Source organism: Sturnus vulgaris, chromosome 3, assembly GCF_052056855.1.
Source record: "Sturnus vulgaris isolate bStuVul1 chromosome 3, bStuVul1.hap1, whole genome shotgun sequence".
Taxonomy (NCBI): Eukaryota; Metazoa; Chordata; class Aves; order Passeriformes; family Sturnidae; genus Sturnus; species Sturnus vulgaris.
The window spans coordinates 104,349,422-104,369,285 of record NC_142245.1 but is presented as its reverse complement, the minus strand read 5'-3'; the positions used below and the strand labels follow the sequence as shown (position 1 = coordinate 104,369,285).

Below are 19,864 nucleotides of genomic sequence, written 5' to 3'. Positions count from 1 at the left end.
AAGTTCCAGCTCTGATGAATGTGCTGGTACTGAACCTGTGCTGGGATAAATGCTGTTCAAAAGGTGAGCATTTTTCAAAGCTTTCCTAGCAGAGATAAGGTTGATGGGAACTCTGCCATCACTTTCACAAGGCCAGAAGTTCACCTTGGGTGAGCAGGCTTCCAGCAGAGACTCTGCAGACTGAGCCTCCCCTTCCTGCTATTGCTTTCTCTCCTGACGCTGCAGAGCTCAGATAAATTGCTGTGTGCCCTAAGGAAAGCTGATAGAGTGGGACTCTGTGATACTTTTCATGGGAGAGGTCTTCCACTGAGATTTATGGCTTGGCTCTAACTGGGAGAGTTGTTTACCTCATGCAGATGATGTTTATTTCCTTTCAATCTGAAGCTAACTGCTGAGGTCTCATGCACCAGGACCTAGAATAACCATTGCAGGATTTTATGGCGCTTTAAAGAAGATATTATGCCCTAAATTAAATACAATTTAAAAAAGGTGATAAAAAGAAAATCTTTTTAGGAAGAGTTCAGAGTAGTCAGTAAATACAGTTTTTTCAGGAGGAAAAAGGAAAAGGAAAAGGAAGGGAAGGGAAGGGAAGGGAAGGGAAGGGAAGGGAAGGGAAGGGAAGGGAAGGGAAGGGAAGGGAAGGGAAGGGAAGGGAAGGGAAGGGAAGGGAAGGGAAGGGAAGGGAAGGGAAGGGAAGAATGACACTTGCCACAAAATGACTAAACCAAAAGGACAAAGTTGTCTTCATAAACTCAGTTTTGGACAACAATAACAAATAAGTAAAACTCATTAATTTCATTTTAGCTGAATTACAGCCGTCCTGCTAACTAAAAAAAAAAATATTCTTTCACAAGAGAACAAAACTGCCTTTTGAATTTTAAAGAAATAAAATAGTTTTTAAAATGCCAATGGCAAATGTTCCTTTCCCTTCTAAATATCTTTCTTAGTTGAAACTAGTAAAAAATTATGAACCCTGTTTTTTCAATTTTTTTTTCATTTTATTAAAAACATGTTAATGATTTTTTAAAAAATTGAACCACAATGGTAGGTCATTTTTGATCATGTTAATTAGTACAAGACAAGTCAAAAGGCTGTAAATCATGTAAAAGTAGTGCATTTGTAGTCCTGGGAATTTCTCTAGCTCATTTAGTAGACAAAGAATGGATGAAGCTGGATGACAACTGCCACCTACTTTGCAGGAAAATAAGAAAAATCATTAAATGATTAAAGGATTGTAATTGCCTGAACAGTTTGTATCCCTCCCACCAGTGATGCTAAACTCAAGGTGACTTTAATTTTCTGCTAAATTGTATTTTGTGTCCAAGAGTGGCATCCTGACTGAGTAATGGACTAAAAACATGAAGTTAAAAGTATGCAAAATGCTTTTAACATATGTTGATATCTGAAGAACAATTTTGCTTCACCTTTCTACCATTAAGTAAATTGGATAAACTAACTTTAAAGTCAAAAAAGTCTTTTTCTTGGATAATAAACAGAACTGACAAACTTTTCCAGAAAGAACTCTATGGAAAATATTATTGTTGTTGTTATTATTATTACTGCTACTATTATTTTGTTGTTGTTGTTGTTTTGTTATTATTATTATTATTATTATTATTATTATTATTATTATTAATTATTATTATCATCATGTATTGCCTGATCTTATATGTCTTGTATCTTTAGTAGAACTTCAGTAAATCTTTAATATACTAAAATCTTTAGTAAGTCAAAACTTCTTTACTTTACCAAAGTAAAACTTTAGTAAATCTTTAGCAAAAGATTAATTTCCAGATTTCTCCCCATGGTGTTTGTCACCTTATTTTTCAAAAGTAAATTTAGGCAAAAATATTTGGAACTAGTAATTTTTCCCCTTAACCTTTGTTTTTCTTGCAAACAGGCCTTGGTTTCTGTATCCCAGAGGTTTACTGTTCAGACATCTGCACTAGACCAATTCCATAGGAACTAATGGGTCAGGTAAAATTTAATTAGCATTAATTGGCTTCCATTAACTTGAGGCAGAAGGAAATTCTCCTGTTCAGTCATTTTCTGTGCAAGCCTGGTGACAGTGCTAACTCCCTGAATACAAGGTAATGTGTCATATATTAAGGAAATCTCTCTGTGTCTTTCAGTTCACCAGAATATCAGAGGCTTGCATGGATTTTATTTGCAAAAGCATTTTTGGCATTCATGGAGGTCTCTTTTAGTGTATTTTTGTTTTGTGCTTCTGAGCTCTGGTCTCATGGGGAGAAAAAAATAATCTTTAACACTATTACTCAGGGCTGTCCAAATTCTAAAAGCTTTGGCTTCACCCCAGCCCAATTTCTCTACAAAGGGGGAAAATAAAGTTTAGTAAAACAAACTAATCAATAAAGATATCTATGAAGTATCAAAAATAATTCAGTTTCATACTTTGTCTTCCTAACAGAGCTCAGAAAGAATCCAGAACAGGATGAGATCTTTATGCCAAGATGTTATCAACCCCCACACCCCATATTAACATTAAAACCTAATTCTCTTAAAATGTTATCTTTTAACTTGAATAATATTTACCACACATCCTCCTTTTTTTTCCACCTCCTGTGCCTACAGTCAATGCTTTCAAAAGTCATAACTACTGATAATGAGACAGAAAATAAGGGAATTCAGGTAGATACAGAATATTTCTGCCACTTTGTCACTACACTTATGGCAGTTCCTTGAGCATAGTTATAAACCTCTGCACTTAGAGGCAATTATTCCATGCCTTGGGCCAACTTTCACAAGTTCTTTTTTCTGTCCCATCACTTAATTGAATTTCAGAGACCTTTTTTGAATGGAGGCTCTATTTTTGTACCAGAAAATGTTTCATTTCAAAAAAGTTATCCCCTTAATTCAGGGAAAAAAAGTCTGTCTGAAAACAACATTGTACTGGCTATTTACACTCCAGCCAATACTGAATTTCAGTAAGGGAACATATGTTGGGTAACATACATTAGAAAATTTGTACTGCCACAATAATTCATCATGGAGTCTTTGGCATGTTTGGCATTAGAAAAAGCTGAACATAAATTTCAAATGCACATTGCATTCCATAATACAGATCAATAGTCACTTGTAGAGTTTCTTGTCTACTGTTAAAAAAAGATTAACAGCTGGCAGAAATGCAGTATTATTCAAAATAGTGTAAGAGGCACACTTAAAAGACACTCAGAAACATCCTTAAATTTTATCCCATCTGTTTTGTAGCAAGAAGAAAATTAATAATTTGAGTCATGTATCAATTTGATTAGTAAAAGGAAACATTAAATATATAAAAAGGTAAATACATAGGAGAAGGAAACAAAACGTAATACAAATTATAATATAAATAAATCATGGTATATTTGAAAAAATCAGGACCAACCTTTGGTCTTCTGCTTTCTAGACTTCAGGATGAATATTAAAGTTAGAGGAAAAGTCACTCTCTCGAAGGAACCAATAGATTTCAAAAATTCAATGTGCTTCCACCTGTGTGACTTGAGCAGTAACAAAAATATGGTATTTTGATAGCTCCTACAGGAATATGAAAGAGAACCAAGACAGAGTTATTCTGGAAACAGTTGAAGGCAAAAAGATAAAATTAGAATAAATATATATATTAAAACAAACAAATAAACAAGCAAAAAAACTATTAAAACAAAACCCCCAAAACCCCCTCTTAACCTAAAACCCCAGGCAAAACAAAATCCCATCCTGTACTCACATACTGTACAAATTAATATTGAAAATTGAAAATATAAAAAAAGTATTACTTAGAATAAGAATTAAACCAAACTTCAGTGGCACAGAAATTTAAATGTCTGCATTCCTGAAATGTGATGAATTTCACACTTAATTTGCAAGTCTTCACACAGGAAGTTTTCATCAGAACCTGGAAATTCTGGCTTTGCTCACAGGGACTGGGATCTACATCCAGGGGAATAAACTTGGTATAAAACTGGGGAGAAAACCAAAGCCAGCCTTTATGCTCAAGGTCCAGCCCTTCATCCTTCAGCATGAGAACCTCACAAAACAATTGACAATTGACAGCTGAGTCACAAAGTCTCCTGTCAGCACAAATATAGCTCAGGTCACAGCTAGCACAGAGGACTGAGAAAGGGGGGTAATTAAGGAACTAATATATATGCAATTTGTTTTAAAGATTTTTTTTTAATCAGTAAGATAATAGTGTACATGTTAAACATACTATTGATAAACTCTTAAATGTGTGAATTCAATCAGCATGTGACTTCAAAAGGCAAACAACGTTCTGTTGTGTATAAATATATTTGAGGATGATATTCAAGATTTCATGGCTGTATTGAATTAGTAGATTAAAAATATCCATAATAGTCTATTTTTGATAATTCTTTTACATTGTCAAGCTGTTCCACTGGAGTAGATTAAATATAAGGTTGATACTTGGGTAGTGCTAGTTTTAGGAAGTTTTAGTGCAGGTTTTCTTGGATTTCATACACTTCAACTTCATTAGTAAGCCTATTCTCTGCAGGAGAATTATCAGTAGAAATTTTTAAGAATTTCTTAATTAAGACAGTTACATATTCTTTAATATAAAGTACACCATACTCTGGGGCATGGGATTCTTAGACATGTAACTATATCTGTCATGATAGTTTAAATGAAAAAATGCAATTCCACCACTAAAATTTTTTACTATCTTATATAAAGCCAAAGGTAAATATAGATCCAAACACACAGACTGAAAACCAAAAATAGCTAACCTAGTTAGAAACTGCATAAAACATCTTTCATGGTAAATTTTATTGTGGACAGAAGGTTAAAAAGGAATCCTTTAAGATGTTGGGATGGTTCGTTTCCATTCAGCACATTACACAGGGGCTTTGCAGGTAGTTTTGGTATGATAAGGACTAAAGGTTTGCTGAATAATACACCCTGATGCAGGTCACACTTAATTTCATGGGAAAATTGGAGTGTTACTCACAGGGATGAAAAAATTAATGATCTATTTCCGTCAGGTTTATCTTGCATACATGTAGAACACAGGACTGCTTTTAGTGCTGGTGCTACTCCAGCACACCAAGGTCTGTTGTGCCCTACTGAGACATCTGAGATCTTTCAGCCCTGAAAGTGGTGCCCTGATGTCCTTGGCCATTTTCCCTTCCCAAATATCTGTCCTGTCCATTGTGTGACTGTTCCTTCCTGGAATCCCTCTGAGGGGGCTGAGGTTAAGCTCTCAAGGCTGAGAGGGGTCCCTTGGTCAACGGGTGGAAGTTGCATCAGCTTCACATTTTAGAAAGCCCTCTGGGGACTTTGCAGATAGAAAGCCCCATCTAATGATGCTGAACAGCTCCCAGGCAGTCTGAACATCCAGATAGCAGCTCAACACCATAAACCCCACACTTCTCACATTTTAAAATATGTGTGATGAGTGCTGAGAACATTAAAGATATATTTTGTACATTCATATCCGATTTTGTTTCCCTGGTTTGGATTTGAGCACTAGGTCTGTGGAAGAAATTAGTATCTAATTTCTTTTTCTTAATAAATCAAAGGAGATAATCTATTTTTATATATTCTTTCACATGGTTGGGTTGCAGGTGCAAGAAGTGCAAATGTATTTTGTTCATCATCATAGTTCAGTTATTTTTGTCACTCCACAGAAAATCCCCATAAATGTCAAGTCTGTCTGAGCAGTTTTATTAAGCCACTATTACTATGCTATTAGGCACTTTAAAAATAGTTCTTTATTAAGAAAGTTTTTTTTGCATGTTTACTTCATGAGTTTGTGAAAGTAAAACCTTTCCTCCTTAACAGCAAAGCCTGTTCTAATGTCCTTTTTAAAAGACTTTTCTTCTCAAATTTGTACTGGAAGTCCTGTAGTAAATTCAAGTATCAGGATGAGAAAAAATTATGAAATGTGAATAAAAAACACACCCTTAGGACCAACTCTCTGCCTATAGTAAAAGTTATTATCCCAGATATAGCTGTGAAATTACTTCACTATTAATTTGCCTGCTCACCTTTAGCTTTCCATTATCACAAGAGATGTTTGCTAAAGTGTCATATAAAGCACTGACTAATCTAAAGATATAGAAAAAGAGACACAGTCAGGTGACTGAGCAGTTGGCATTACCCCTATAAAGAGTAAAAGCCTTTGTTTATTTAGAAAGCCAGAATGGTGTAGGATTGAAGACTGGGACCCAGAGGCTGCTGAATCCAGAGCTGCTGTGGGTCAGACAGCAGCAGAGCACTGAGCCCCTGGGCTCTGCCAGCTCTGCCTGAGCTCACAGGGAATGATCCCCCAGGCTTTCTCTAACCATCCTGGTTAGGTCACTTGGGTCAGAGGATAAAAGCAAACTCAGTATCTGAAGTAGTGCTTAGGGAGCTCAAGTCCAAAACTGCTCTCTACAAAGACTCTTCTAAGCATCTGCCTAGATTTAGAAATAAATAAAAGTAAACCTCTTTCAGCACTTCCAGAGCTGGCTAACCTTGTAAAGCCGTTTTGTAAGATGTAACTGACTGTACCAGAACTAACTGATATCTCAGCAATTAGCAAGAGGCCTGTTATAGAGGTAGAAATAGAGATTATAGAGACAATGGGTCTTGTTTACAAAAGTCAAATTCAAAATAGATAATAGTCTAAATTTCCGGGGGCTGGGGGAGGCAAGCCCAGACCTTCTGCATTTTGACAGGGTGACAGGAGAGTCACTTCAAACACATCTGCCCAAAATTACCAGCATGGGAAGAGAGATAATAAAAGCAAACCAGTGTGTAGGACCAGTGCTTAGGTTTCTCAGTTCAGGCCTGAGAGTTCTGATTTCCTACCATCTTTCCCAGATCCTCCTAAGTATTCAATTCCTGTCTAGTGATAAAGCACTCAATGCTTAGGTAAGCGTGTTCAGTGATACATATGTGCCAAGGAAGATGAGTGTCTGAGCATCACTTCTAGGGCTGCTCCTCAACACACTTGGTTAAAGCTACACTTCGTTCAATAATGAGCAGATAAAGACCCAAAGGCCAAGGACACAGGGAGACCAAGGCATTCACTGGAGACACAAAGAGAAGCACCAAGCTTGGAAAAGTCTCTAACATTTTACCTTAGCTCAGTGGACAAGACTGAATCTCCACATCTGTAGTCTCACTGAGGTGTCTGTCCTTCAGCACCTACCCTTCATCTCGACACAGATTTTTTTTTTCTCCTTGTATGTAGTTAAAGATAAATTAGATTATTTGATATTAAGCACTCAATAGAAGCAGAAATACCAGGGTTAAATGTATTGCAGTATAGAGGTCAATTGATTTCATGTGGTTTTGAGACTCAGTTTGCTGTTGGAGAACACAAACAAGGGCTTTCTGTGCATGAAAACCTCCATTTCTCTCTGTTTCAGTCTTCAGTGACTTGTTTCAAAAAATACCCAATTTTGAATTCTATGATATCAGTGTTGCTGCAAATATGGTATAATATAATTAAATGAGAGTTTCATGTCGACATTATCTATACAATTGAAGTCATAATCTTTCACTAAGTAGGTAATAGCTGAGAATTTATTTTGCCATAGAGAGTTTAGTTTGTCATAAATGTTGCTAACAGTCTCAGTTGGATTTTTTTACCTCAGGGCATATGTCAAACACCTGGGCATGAGGATGGACAGTAGTGCAGACTCATCCTTGTTCCCAGTGCTCATCTACAGCTGATAAGTGTTTTCTGGCCTTTTATACAGGACTTTCAGACTGTCAGTTTTCACTGTGTGGTGAACTGAACTGCAATTGAGTTCTCATTCTGCAGGCAAATTTGCAATTCATTTCACTGCAAGAAAGGAAACTGTAAATTAGATGCTGCTTTAACTCACTATTTGGCCTGGACCAAAAGGGCTTGTTTTGGTTTGTTAAATGTTATGCACTGTGACTTAGAGATCCTAAATTAAACTGCTATTTATGTCTGCTAAGTAAGAATGGCTTACCAGGGGCTTGCCAATATCAATCAAACCTGCTTCAAGGACATTTTGAGAAGTAATTGCAGTGCCAGTGACCAGTAAACATTACTATTTAGCCATGTTCCCATAAATAAACCCTGTCTGATAAACTTTTATGAGAACAGGTTGTAGGCTGAATTAAGGAAGAGACCTTGCTGATAGAATCTATATGTGTACAATTGGGCCATCAGTGGGATCTGATAAAATAAAAAAAAAAAAAAAGAAAATTAAAATAATTATATGCTACTTCTGCATTGCCAGAATTAGAGTTTCAACACATGCAAGGATCAAAAGACACAGTTACCTCTGAAAACAAGTGGATGAGTATTTTTATGCCTTTGGGAAGAACAAAGCTTCAGTCTAGCCCTGGCTGGCTGGTTGAGTGCTGCACACATAGGTAGATCCCTCGTTTCTGTAAGCCCTGCTGCACTGGCAGGCTTTAGTTGTGTGTCCCACAGTCCATCAGTGAGTCATCACCTAGCACAGCTCCATTCTCAGCTAATTACTAAATATGTGTCCCCAGGGGCTCAGAGAGCAAATTCTATGACCTGCCTGGTCATGCTGAGTGGCAGTGCATGCCTTCAGTGAAATCAGCAAGTACTATAATGCAGATTTTGAGTAGATTTGCTTCCCAAATTAAAGTCTGTTATTTTTGAGTATTTAACGTTGATGTTTTCAGGGAAATTCCTCACTATTCTTTTAAGAATGCTCAATCAGTTGCTCACTTTTTGAGGAACACTAATTTGGCACACATAGTAAGACCGAACTGCAGCTGCCCAATTATTGCCTCTTTACAGAACCAAGACATTCCGTCATTTTAAAGGAAATCAAACACAAATAACTATAAAATAAATAATTTGGAATGGAATTATAGAAATAAAGGTCATATAGCTCAGCCTTGCACTTGAGACAGAACCATTCCACAGTAGATCAGGTCAGCTATGTCTCTGCTTAGCTAAATCTTGATAAACTTCCAAGGATTAAGACTCCATAGATTCTCTGGGAAAACTTTTCCTGAACAGCACAGCCCTCTCAGAGAAAGTTTTCTGATATAAAATCTGGACCTCCCTAACTGCAGTTAGGAGCCATCAGCCTTTGACACAACATTGGGCATTACCAAGAAGAGTATTTTTATTTACCAATGTCAGTGCAATCTAACAGTTGCATATTTTCAGTGCCATCTAAGGCAGTCTGCATCACAGAAGAGACTTGAAAGAATGCTTTTATTTTGGGGAAGGTCATGGGTCAAGAATGCCATGAAGTGAAGTCAGTAGTTTCAAGCTTTGGTCCCAAGATTTCTGACTGTTTCTGTCTTCCAGACATTTAAACAGTAAATTAATACTACTACTGCTATGAATAATAATGATGATGATAATAATAATAATAATAATAATAATAATAATAATAATATCCAGTAGTCAGCATGGAAAGTCAAAACTTCTATTAAAAATAAAAAAACCAGCTCTGTTGACAGAAGTGAAATTTATTAAAAATTATATTTCAGTGGTTAGGACTGATGAGCTCTCCTTCAGTTCTTTGTTTTGCTAAATCTTATTAGATCATATGCAAAAAAAAAAACCAGAATTCTATAGGAATTCTTCAGTGTAAAATTTAGCAATTTTATTCTGTATACTGTTGTGAATTAAAAAAAAAAAATTCTTTTCAGAAGTCTCATAAATGTCAAAAAGAAGAAAAAGCTAAGAAAATTCAAAGATGAACCAGGGGGTTTCCTAGTGTTTTTTGCTTGTTTGATTGATCATTTGGTTGGTCTTGATTGGGTTTTTTTCCAGTTTTTTTTGAGGTCTATCTTTTTTCTGCAGGCAATAGGAGTCTTACATTTGACTTCAGAGGAATCAATGGAGTGATGGAGTAGAACAGCACAGTGAGTCATGTTTTACAGTGGGAAAGATTGGTTAAAGGTCAGTGTTTGGGAAAAATAGGGACACTTCTCCTCACTTCTTGTGATGTGAGAAATAGCCTTAAACAAATCACTTCCCTGTCCTTTCCCTTCTCTTACTGCAACAATGGAATTCTGTTCTTCACCTCATAGATAAAGCACTGCATGGAGGACAAGTGTGCTATAAAAGCTTGAAGTATGACAGAATGTCAAAGCCAACAAACATAAATACAGGAAATGGCATTGAAATACTTCACTTTATCCATTCTTTTTCTCTTTTTTTTCTTGAATGACGTGTGAGATAATGACTACAAGATCTCTTGTCTGTTAAGCTGACATTTCAGTATGCAGTGGTGAAGGGCATTGCCATTAGAGATTTTGTTTTTCCAAGTGTTTCAGCAAGGATTTGATTGGCAGATCACTGACATTCACTTGTGAAGTTACAAAACACAGGAACTGCAAATAACGTAAACTGTGTTTAACTGAAATTTTTCCCACGATGGAGTATGGAAAATGTGTTATTTTGCTAACTCTGGGGTAATACTGTATAACTCATTACTGAGAAAATAGAACTACTGGATAATTAATGAGATTATATTTAGCATTCATATTGGTTTTCTAGGACTCTTTTCAGTATTTTTGATAGTCAGGAGGCAAGAAAGAATTCCTGTATTTCCATATTTTTTTCCTATGAGGAAAGTTTAAATTTATTTGCGTTCTTATATAAGAAGTGAATATAAGTAAAATGCTTCCTTTTCAACTCCAGGTAGCACTCAGATGGTGTAAGACTTCCATAAAGAGATAATCTGCATATAGTATTCACAGTACAGAATAGAAGGAAATAATAGTCTCCAACCTGAGTATTTAGGAATGAGGAAACTCAAATTTCCTCATTAATTTTGACCAAAAAATTAAATGACTGCACCTCGTGTTCATAGCCATACTGAGAGTGATCTTTGCTTCCTTAAAAGGTTAGTCCATTTTAAATAGGTATATTCTGTTAACTTATCTCTTTCAGTACAGTTCCTTTAGCTGAACCTATAAAAAAAGATTAACCTCAAGAAGTAATTCTTCTATGTTACACATCCATGAAACAGCAAATTTAGATTTTGTATCTATTTTTATGAACAAGTTTATTCAAAATTAATTAAGATTGTTTTCCTCACAGCTTTTTGCACACCCCCAGTCTCCTTCATGGTGGACCAGTTAGAGGAGCAGAAAAGATCTTGATGCTGTGTAGGCACTGCTCAGGAATGAATAAATAAAATATTCCAGTGAAATCATCACTGTTTTCATCACAGATCCCAAACAAAAGCCCATAAAAGTTACTATGGAAAAAAAATAACTCTATTCCAGTCACAACCAGCAGAGTATCAAAAAATTCACACAGATATGCAGCATCATGTTGCAATTCCATAATTTAGATCCAGCTTAACTGCAGTACTTATCAATATCTTTATGAAACAGGAAGAATGAACTGCTAGATTTATTTTATTTGCTGGGAGAAAGGAAATTATATCAGAAAGGTTGAATTACTAAAGGATTTGTAGCTTTTACTAAATAATTTGAAATTTGGAAATTATCTACCTTAATCATTGCATTGAGTTCAATTCAATTAACTCAACGGGGTGGTGGGGAGAAGGCATTTTTTGATCACTTCTTTTCCCTGAATAGCACCTAAAAAATCTAAAAAAAGTTAGATTTAAAAACTTAAAGCCAAAATGCTTTGTTTCAGGAACATTAAAGTTGAATGTGTCACTGTTCTCAATTTAGAGCTGGTGGCATAGTGCTGATCCAATTTTCCTTTATTCCCAGATTTTTTTCCTGTCTGTTTTTCTGGAGCATGCAAGATTTATCAACCAAAAATACAAAAAAAAAAAAAAAAAATCCCCTCTATTGCAATATGTTTCTCAACTTTAAGGACTGCTTTAGTGGAAAGGACAAATTTATCTTCGGTGGTGCAGGGATCTGTGGTACTGAGCTGAATTTAGTTATAGATCCAGCTTAAGTTCTGCCATGAATAACAGTTGCTTGTTTTGAGAATCTTTAAATTGAAGCTCTGTGTGCCCAAAGATGTTTATTATGCAAGAAACTAAACATTTACAGAGAAGTAGCTACATTCTCAAAGTTATGTCAACACTGAATTACACAGTGTTAAGGCAATTTTAAAACTTCTGGAGTTTTAGTCTTCTCCTGGATATGGCATTTGCTTATGTTAGATGTTATTGACTGATTACTGTGTATTAAATGTTATGCTGGTATTCTGATATTTTTAAAACCATGGCTTATTGCCTAAATTTTCCCACAAAAAAACACCATGTATATGAGATTATAATTTAATTGTGATAATTAAATAATTTTAAAATGGAGCTTTGTCCTCTCTCATCCCCACTGATTTTAATGTGATGAACAATTAATTTCTCACTGGCTCTTAGAGAAGGTACAATTTTGTTCAGATGATGGACCTCTTTCCTAATAATTCCTGCCCCTTCCAGAACAAGCCTATGGATTTTTAGCTGCTCCAGAAGATTCACATGCTTCCTATTATAGTTCATCCTGCTAATGTCAGAGATCCATGTATTTTAATATGATTCACTGTAACAAAATACGTAAGCAGATGAAAATGAACTGTATCCAGGAAAATCCCCACGCCATGTTCAGAGCAGTCTTTGACAAATATTTTTTCCAATAACTATGTATTTTTGTTGTTGTTGTTGTTGTTTTTAACATTACTTTTTATCGTTAGTTTTTCTTACATATATGAACCCTAAGCGTCACTGCTTTTTTATTATGGATTTTTTTGTTCAGTACCAGACATCTAGTGCTCCCTATATGGAGAGAATTTAAACTGAAATTGAAAGTCATAGCCAGTGGCAATGAAACAGATATAACTCAGTTAAATTTGCCATGACAATTTCTGACTGTAAATCATGTATGCTGCTAAGTTAAATTTTCTGGAACCTGAAACCATGCATTTCTTTTTCAAATGCAAAGAATTGGCATGAATTATCATCAACTAGTGATGATGAAGAAATTAATTAAATCAGTTCATTTCCAAAGCTGAACCACAACTTTCAAATTATTCATTTACTTATTCAAATAGTGTAATTTCTTAGTTATGATTACTTTTCTTGGTAAGCAGATTGACAGTCCCCCATGATTACAATGTGAAAATCTTAATTAAACTAATAATTAATTCCCTCCATTCATGCTAAAACTTCGGTGACTGAGTGATCAGTCTCACTGAAACCCACAAGGATGCTACAAGAAGGAATACTGGTAAATTTTCAGTGGCATTACTGCCTGATTTCAGTGTTTCCTTTAAAGACCACGTGGAGTTCCACCAGGCACCTTGGAATCAAGAATCTTCCTTCTCTTTTCCAAACTTCTGCAAAAGTACTATAGCTGTGTTAGCCTTGTGTTCAATGAGCTAGAGTTGGACCAGATATGTCAGTTATTGAGATCACTTTTAGCAACTTAAACTTCACTTATTTGCACCAAAAATTAAACTCTTGTTTGAGAATGGGGGGAATGCCTAATTTTAATTCCAGCTGCAATAATATCTGCAAAATCTATAAATTTAACATCATCAAATGAGCAGCTGCCAAAAAAAGAAGCATATGTGTATGTATCAGGATAGTTGAGAAATATAGATTGAAAAGAGTCTAAAACTCTCAGTTCTCAAGAATTTTAATTTACACAAATTCTGGTCACGTAGGGACTAATTCCAGATCTCATCAAACTCAGAGAAGCCAAAATAACTCCTGCTTTTGTCCATGGCAGGGCAATGCAAATGGGAGCTGGAACTGGTCCATAGTCTTTGTTTTGGTTTAGATTTTTTTTTCTCAGGATAGCAAGACTTTGTAACAATTAGGTCATGAACCCAAACTAAAACCATACATTTTTTGTCCCTTGAAAGATGTCATTACATCAGTACATTTTCTGCCATCTCTACATGTTTTAACAACTCTCTGAAAAAGGGCTGAAGAATAAGATATTCCATACAAAATTTTTCTAAACACTATGTCAGAATGAGATTCAGCTTAATTTTAAATTAAATTTAAGGTTAAGTAGATTATTTTCACCTGCTCTCATGTAGTCTAAGTGGAGGCATTATCTGTGGAAGAATTCTGTCCCAGCTTACTCAGGGTCATGTACACATCAGGTCACGGGAGTTGCATTCAGATGCCCTGCATTATTACTTCTCTTACAACCTGAAAACAGAAGTAGTGCAAATGACTAACAGAGCAGAGATATCTAACTTCAGGGAAATAAAGTTACAGGAGATCAATCTGACCCTCCATATCCATTTTCACTCAATAGCCATAAGCAGCAACACTCATAAATTCTGCCTTACAGGAATATGGGCGATTACTGTGTTTAGCATTCCTATTGTATCTTGTCTCAAAACAAGTTATTATTGGTCTATCTAATTGATTCAGACTCAATTCTGTATACAAACCAATCACTCATTTTTGTCATTGGGAATTATATTTATTGTTTGTCAATGTAAGATCTTTGCCCATGTCCAAACTGTGATTCATTGTATTCATTACATTTCTCTTCAGAAAAAAAAAAAATTCAAAAAAATAAAATAATTTTTTTTTAAAAAGTGGAATAGACTATTTTGGTTGTAAGAGACCCAAAACAATCATCTAGTCCAACTGCCTGAGCACTTCAGGAAGGACCAAAAGTTAAAGCATGTTCTTAAGGGTATTGTCCAAATGCCTCCTGAACACTGACAGGCTTGTGGCATTGGCCACCTCTCCAGGAAGCCTCCTGATATTTGATACCCTCTCAGTAAAGAAATGCTCCCAGAGTCCAGTCTAAACCTTCCCTGATACAGCTTAGAACCAATCCCACATGTCCAGACCCTGGATGCCAGGGACAAGAGCTCAACTTCTCCCTCTCCACCTGCGTTCCTCAGGAAGTTTTCCAGAGCAATGAGATTGTTCCTCAGCCTTCTTTTCTCCAGACTGGACAAATCCAAAGCCCTCAGCTGCTCCTCCAGGACATTCCTTCCAGCCCTTTCACATACTTTGCTACCCTCTGGATACATTCAAGGACCCTCATATTTTCTGTCCCAGAACTTCCCACAGTACTCAAGGGGAGGCTGCACCAACCCTGAAGAAGTGAAAAATGTCTGAATATTGCTGTGTGAGTAATGTCTACTTTTTATTCTTCTCTTTTCATTATTACATAAAATCAGTATCAATTTGTGCCCAGCTCTGGATAGATATTTGTGGTTCATGTACAGGCAAGCATTTATGTATCTGGTAACCCTGGCTCTCTGTGGCAGACCAAGAGTGAGGCTGGATCAATATTCAGTCTGCTGTGGGGGAGCTCTGTGAGTCAATGTTTGCCTGTCATCACTTCCTTTACAATTTGGAGTGTCCCAAGTGCTTTGGAGAACCTCAAGTTGACATGATAGCCTAGAACCTAGTTCTCGAAAGAGGTGAATTCAAGAAATGTCTGTTACAGTCAATATCTCTGTTAGCAAGGTGTCACTAAGCAGTTACACTGTGACTAAATTGGAAAATATAACAGATGAGATGAAAGCTAGAATTCCAGCTCTCTTGGTAACAGAGGAGAAGCTTTGCAAGTTTTCTGTCATGCTTAGATGTCACTCTACTGCAACAAAAAGCCATGGAGCCCCTCTTGTTTCTTCCACCACCTCTTCTGACTCCATCCTCTCCCAGATACCTGTTATAAATAGAACTATTGGAGCACAAGAACAAAGAAGTTCTGTCATTCCTGGTCTCATCCTACCTCTCAGAGCTATGCAATTTCCTTCCAAGCAGCCATGGGCTGGAGACTTCAAAGATTTTTTGCCGTGTACCAAATAACAACTATACTCCTGAAAAGAAATCCATGTTCATTCAATATGAATAGACAAAGCTGACATCTTCAGTTTGAATATAACAGGATTTATACATGTATTACTGCAATATTATGAATGCTTTGAAGTACTTACAACAACCGGTATAAATACATTATTTATTACTGGATTTTAACTAGAACTCAATCTAAATTAATACAAGAACCTTTACACAATACAAGAGATAAAAATAAAATAAAATTCAAACTACTGAATCTACAGTCCAAAGCAAGTTTCCCATTGCCCTCCAATATCTGCAAGAGAGAGAGCTGATGTTGCCAATAATATAAGGCCTGAAAGATATAGAAAATGATTCTGAAAAGTCTTGGTGTATTTTGAAGGTTTTTGTTTAAAGAGATTTGAAGAGCGTACTTTGTCATGATCATATGGGCTGGGAACATTTTTTGTCTCACTGCGAATGGGGAAACAAAATCTTTTTCACTTAATGTGGTGCTCTCCTTCAATGAATAAAAGGCATAAAAATCACAAGTTAAATGTGCATGTACCAGACAACTTTGTAGAGACAATAACTAGAATTCAAGCACTACAGGGCTGTAACAGAACAAGTTGCAACAATAATTCATCATCCTGCTTGCCAGCAGATCGATGTGAGGGACAGGCTACCTTTCATTTTGGTATGTCACAATGGAATAGACAAAGCAAACATCAGAGATCTCTGTAGCACTTCACTCAGCACTTGTACATGTGTGCTGGAACAATTCTTTGTGCTACCTCAGCTTGTAGCTTAGTCATAATTAGTGGCATTGTCAAAAAAACTTACAGGTGTTCATCTTCCCCTTCTCCCCCAACAGATAATGAATTACCTCTCATCGGTAGATGAGGAGCCATAGATTGGTTGCTCTTCCAAATACAAAAATAAAAATGCCGCTGTAAAAATTTCAATTATTTTTGCAGATTTAGAGTTAACATAGAGTTGTGTAACCAGAAACTATTTACACATAGATAGCTCAGTTGGTTAGAGCAGGGTGCTAATAACCTGGGTTGTGGATTCAATCCTCATGTGGGCCATTCACTTCAGAGCTGGACTTGATGAGCCTTGTAGGTCCCTCTCAACTCAGAATATTCTGTGATCTTACACATACACATGTGCATAGCTGGACACACAGAGGAAATAAAATGTTAATTGACTAGGTTTTTCAAAAAAGCTTTTTCTATTCTGTTGGGTGGCTAAGGGAGGTTCCTGTTTGTTTGAGCTTGGCATTGACCTGTGAATACAGAACTAGAAGGTCTATGGCTTTGCCCTTTTCACTGAGTCCCTAGCAATCATGCATTTAGTCCCCAAAGAAGATATGGAATGGGGAATGGCAAACCTAATGGGTTTTCCATGAGGACAGGTTCCAAGAGTTCAGTTGGTACAGCATGGCTGGAGCTGGTGCCAAGAGGGCACTTACCTCAGAGCCAGAGCTCAGCTACAGAGCAGTATCCCTCCTGCTGGAGCAGAGTGAACCTGTGCATTCTGCATGGCTGAGTTCTTTCAGAAATCCCTCTGTAGAGAAAATAATGCTTTATTTTGAGAAAAGAACCATCTGAAGGTAACAGTGCTGAAATGTTCTCTCATTTGAGTTTTAGTGCAGCAACAAATACTTTATCCTACTTGAAATTTTTAGTGTATTGTTTCTTATAAAAAACTACATCATAACCCTTAGCAACCAAAGAGTGAGTGCTCTCTTAAAAATTAATCACTAGGAGAAGGTGTGTGCACAGAGCTAAGGGTATTAAGCTGTATAGACAATAGATAGCTTGATAAAAATGTCTTGGCAGAGAAGTGGTTCAAGTGTTTTACATGTTGCCTCCAGCTTTAACCTTGACTAACGAACTCAATAATAATTTTTTTCACTAGCTAGCAAAGTGTGTTCATGTTCTTTTCATTAAATAAGACAAGAAAAATCCTACATCCTCATTTTGAGATTCTCCTTTTCATCTCTCACCAAGAGAAGGAAAGACAAAAAAGATCTTTGTTATATTTGTTATATTTTGCACATCCTTAATTTACACTCTGTCCTAGCAGCTCTTGTACAAGAATTGACTAGGTACTACCAGCTCATTTAAAAAATGGTGTTAATAAGGAATAAAGGAACCATAGAATAACAAAGATGCTTGGAGAAGAGGTACCAACAGAAATGCCAGAGACTCTTGGGGTGACTACAGCCTCTGGCAAAGTTTCCTGGAGGCCAGAAAAAATGTTCTAGGGAAAAAAGTGCTTATTTTTGTAAAGTAAAATAGAGATTCAGGCTCTGCTATGTAACGAAGTGGATAATAAGTAATAGATAAAGTGAATCTATGTGGTAACATTGAAACGCAGCCTTAATATTTAGATGGAAATAGCTGCTGAATCTAATGTGTTTATGGAATTTCATAAGAAAGTTCATTATGTACCATAGTATGAATGCAAAAACTAATTCTGCTGTACAGAAAAGCAGGTGCCAAGAAGAGATTGGGATTCATTCTTTTTTCTAGTACTTAGATTTTTAAGTTTTACTTTCCAAAAAAGTCATCATAGCTAATCTGCTTTGGCAAGGGAGAGTGAGGAGGTTCTTCCTTGAATTCAGTGGATCACTGGCTAACCCATCCATTTGGGATTATTTTTTATTCTTTAGGGAGGGTTTCATACTTTTATAGGTTTCATTGTCCATCAGCCTGAAGAAGATAAAAATTTTTATTTTCTACCTACATGAAGAATATACGTGGCTGGCTTGCAACGTGACTACCATCTGCTTCAGCAATTCTGCTTTGCAAAGAGAAGTTGATATTTAATGGGCTGAGAGTACAAGCATCTGGGGAAAACAAACAGCAAGACATGGATTCCAGTTTTTGTCATTTTATCTCATATAGGATGCATAATTAGTCTTTAAAATAGGTATCAGAACGTAAAATTCCCTGGTCTGACCCTAAATTACCACTTAGTGGATTGGCAGGGTTTCTGCACCGGGCATAGAGCATGTCATAGAATATTTTTATTAGAGAAATTAATGGACTTACCTAAAATTGACTTGAATATCTTGCAGAATTTCCCTTTAAAACTGTCCAGCATTTTTAATTTGAGCTTTTTGTCACATTAATAAATTCTAAAAATAGTCTCAATTTTATGTTTCACTCTGGCATCATGTTTCTTTTATTATTGCTTTCAATCTTAAAATAGGACAAAGGATAAGTGGACATAAACACATGATGAATATCAGCCCATTAATTGGCTCAAATAACTCCTAAAAATACTGCAAAAACATTAATTCTTCATCAATTTCAAGAGAAGGTTAGTTTTAATTGGGTATGTTGGTTGCTACATATTTGCAAAAGGAGAAAAAGATGGATAAAGGTATAACACAGCCATAATACACCACTTCTAAATATAATTATTATACTTCAAGCAATTATATTTTAATTTGAATTTTATATAATACATATAATTTTATGTGTATACATCTGTATACTACACTAGTACATTGTCATATATTTTACATTAGGTTCTATTTCCTGCTAGAACAGAATAATCTTTAGCTTATGTCTCACACTTACCAACAAGAACAGTGTAACACAGTGTGTCGGGTTTGCAGAGCCAGATTTTGGTACCAGGCGTGTTACAGAGGTGGCTTCTGTGAGAAGATGCCAGGAGCTTCCCCATGTCAAAGAGAGATTCATCCCATGAAAGATTCCAGCAGGAGAAGGTGGATGCTGGAGAGGGCTGTGATCCCATGAGAAACCCATGATGGAAAAGGTTCCTGGCACGGACTGCAGACCCAGAGAGAGAGGAGCCCACTCTGAGGCAGGTTCCCTGGCAGGGTTTGTGACCCTGTGGGGGATCCACACTGGGGCAGCCTGTTCCTGAAGGATTGTACCCTGTGGAAAAATGACTCACATTTCAGCAGTTCATGGAGAACTGTTGCTTGTGAGATGGACTCACACTGGAGAAGTTCATGGAGAACTGTCTCCCATGGGAAGGACTCCCCTCCTGAGCAGCAGCAGAAACAAAGTGTGATGAGCCGACCATAACCCCCATTCCCCATCTGCCCTTATGGAGGAGAAGAGATCGAGCTTGGGCAGGAGGCAGGGGGGTTGAAAGGTGTTTCTAAGTTTTATTCTACTTCTCGTTATCCTGCTCTGATTTTGTTAGTAATG

General features: G+C 36.5%; 1 long non-coding RNA gene across 1 annotated transcript; it reads right to left on the bottom strand.

Annotated features, from left to right (window-relative positions):
• Positions 1-3,409: 3,409 nt before the first annotated feature.
• Positions 3,410-19,575, bottom strand: LOC148224515 (uncharacterized). The gene is made up of 5 exons (XR_015802918.1): positions 19,265-19,575; positions 18,423-18,525; positions 17,143-17,237; positions 13,938-14,066; positions 3,410-3,534 (listed from the first exon to the last, which is right to left on the bottom strand). It is a non-coding gene; the product is annotated as an uncharacterized LOC148224515 (long non-coding RNA).
• Positions 19,576-19,864: the final 289 nt, after the last annotated feature.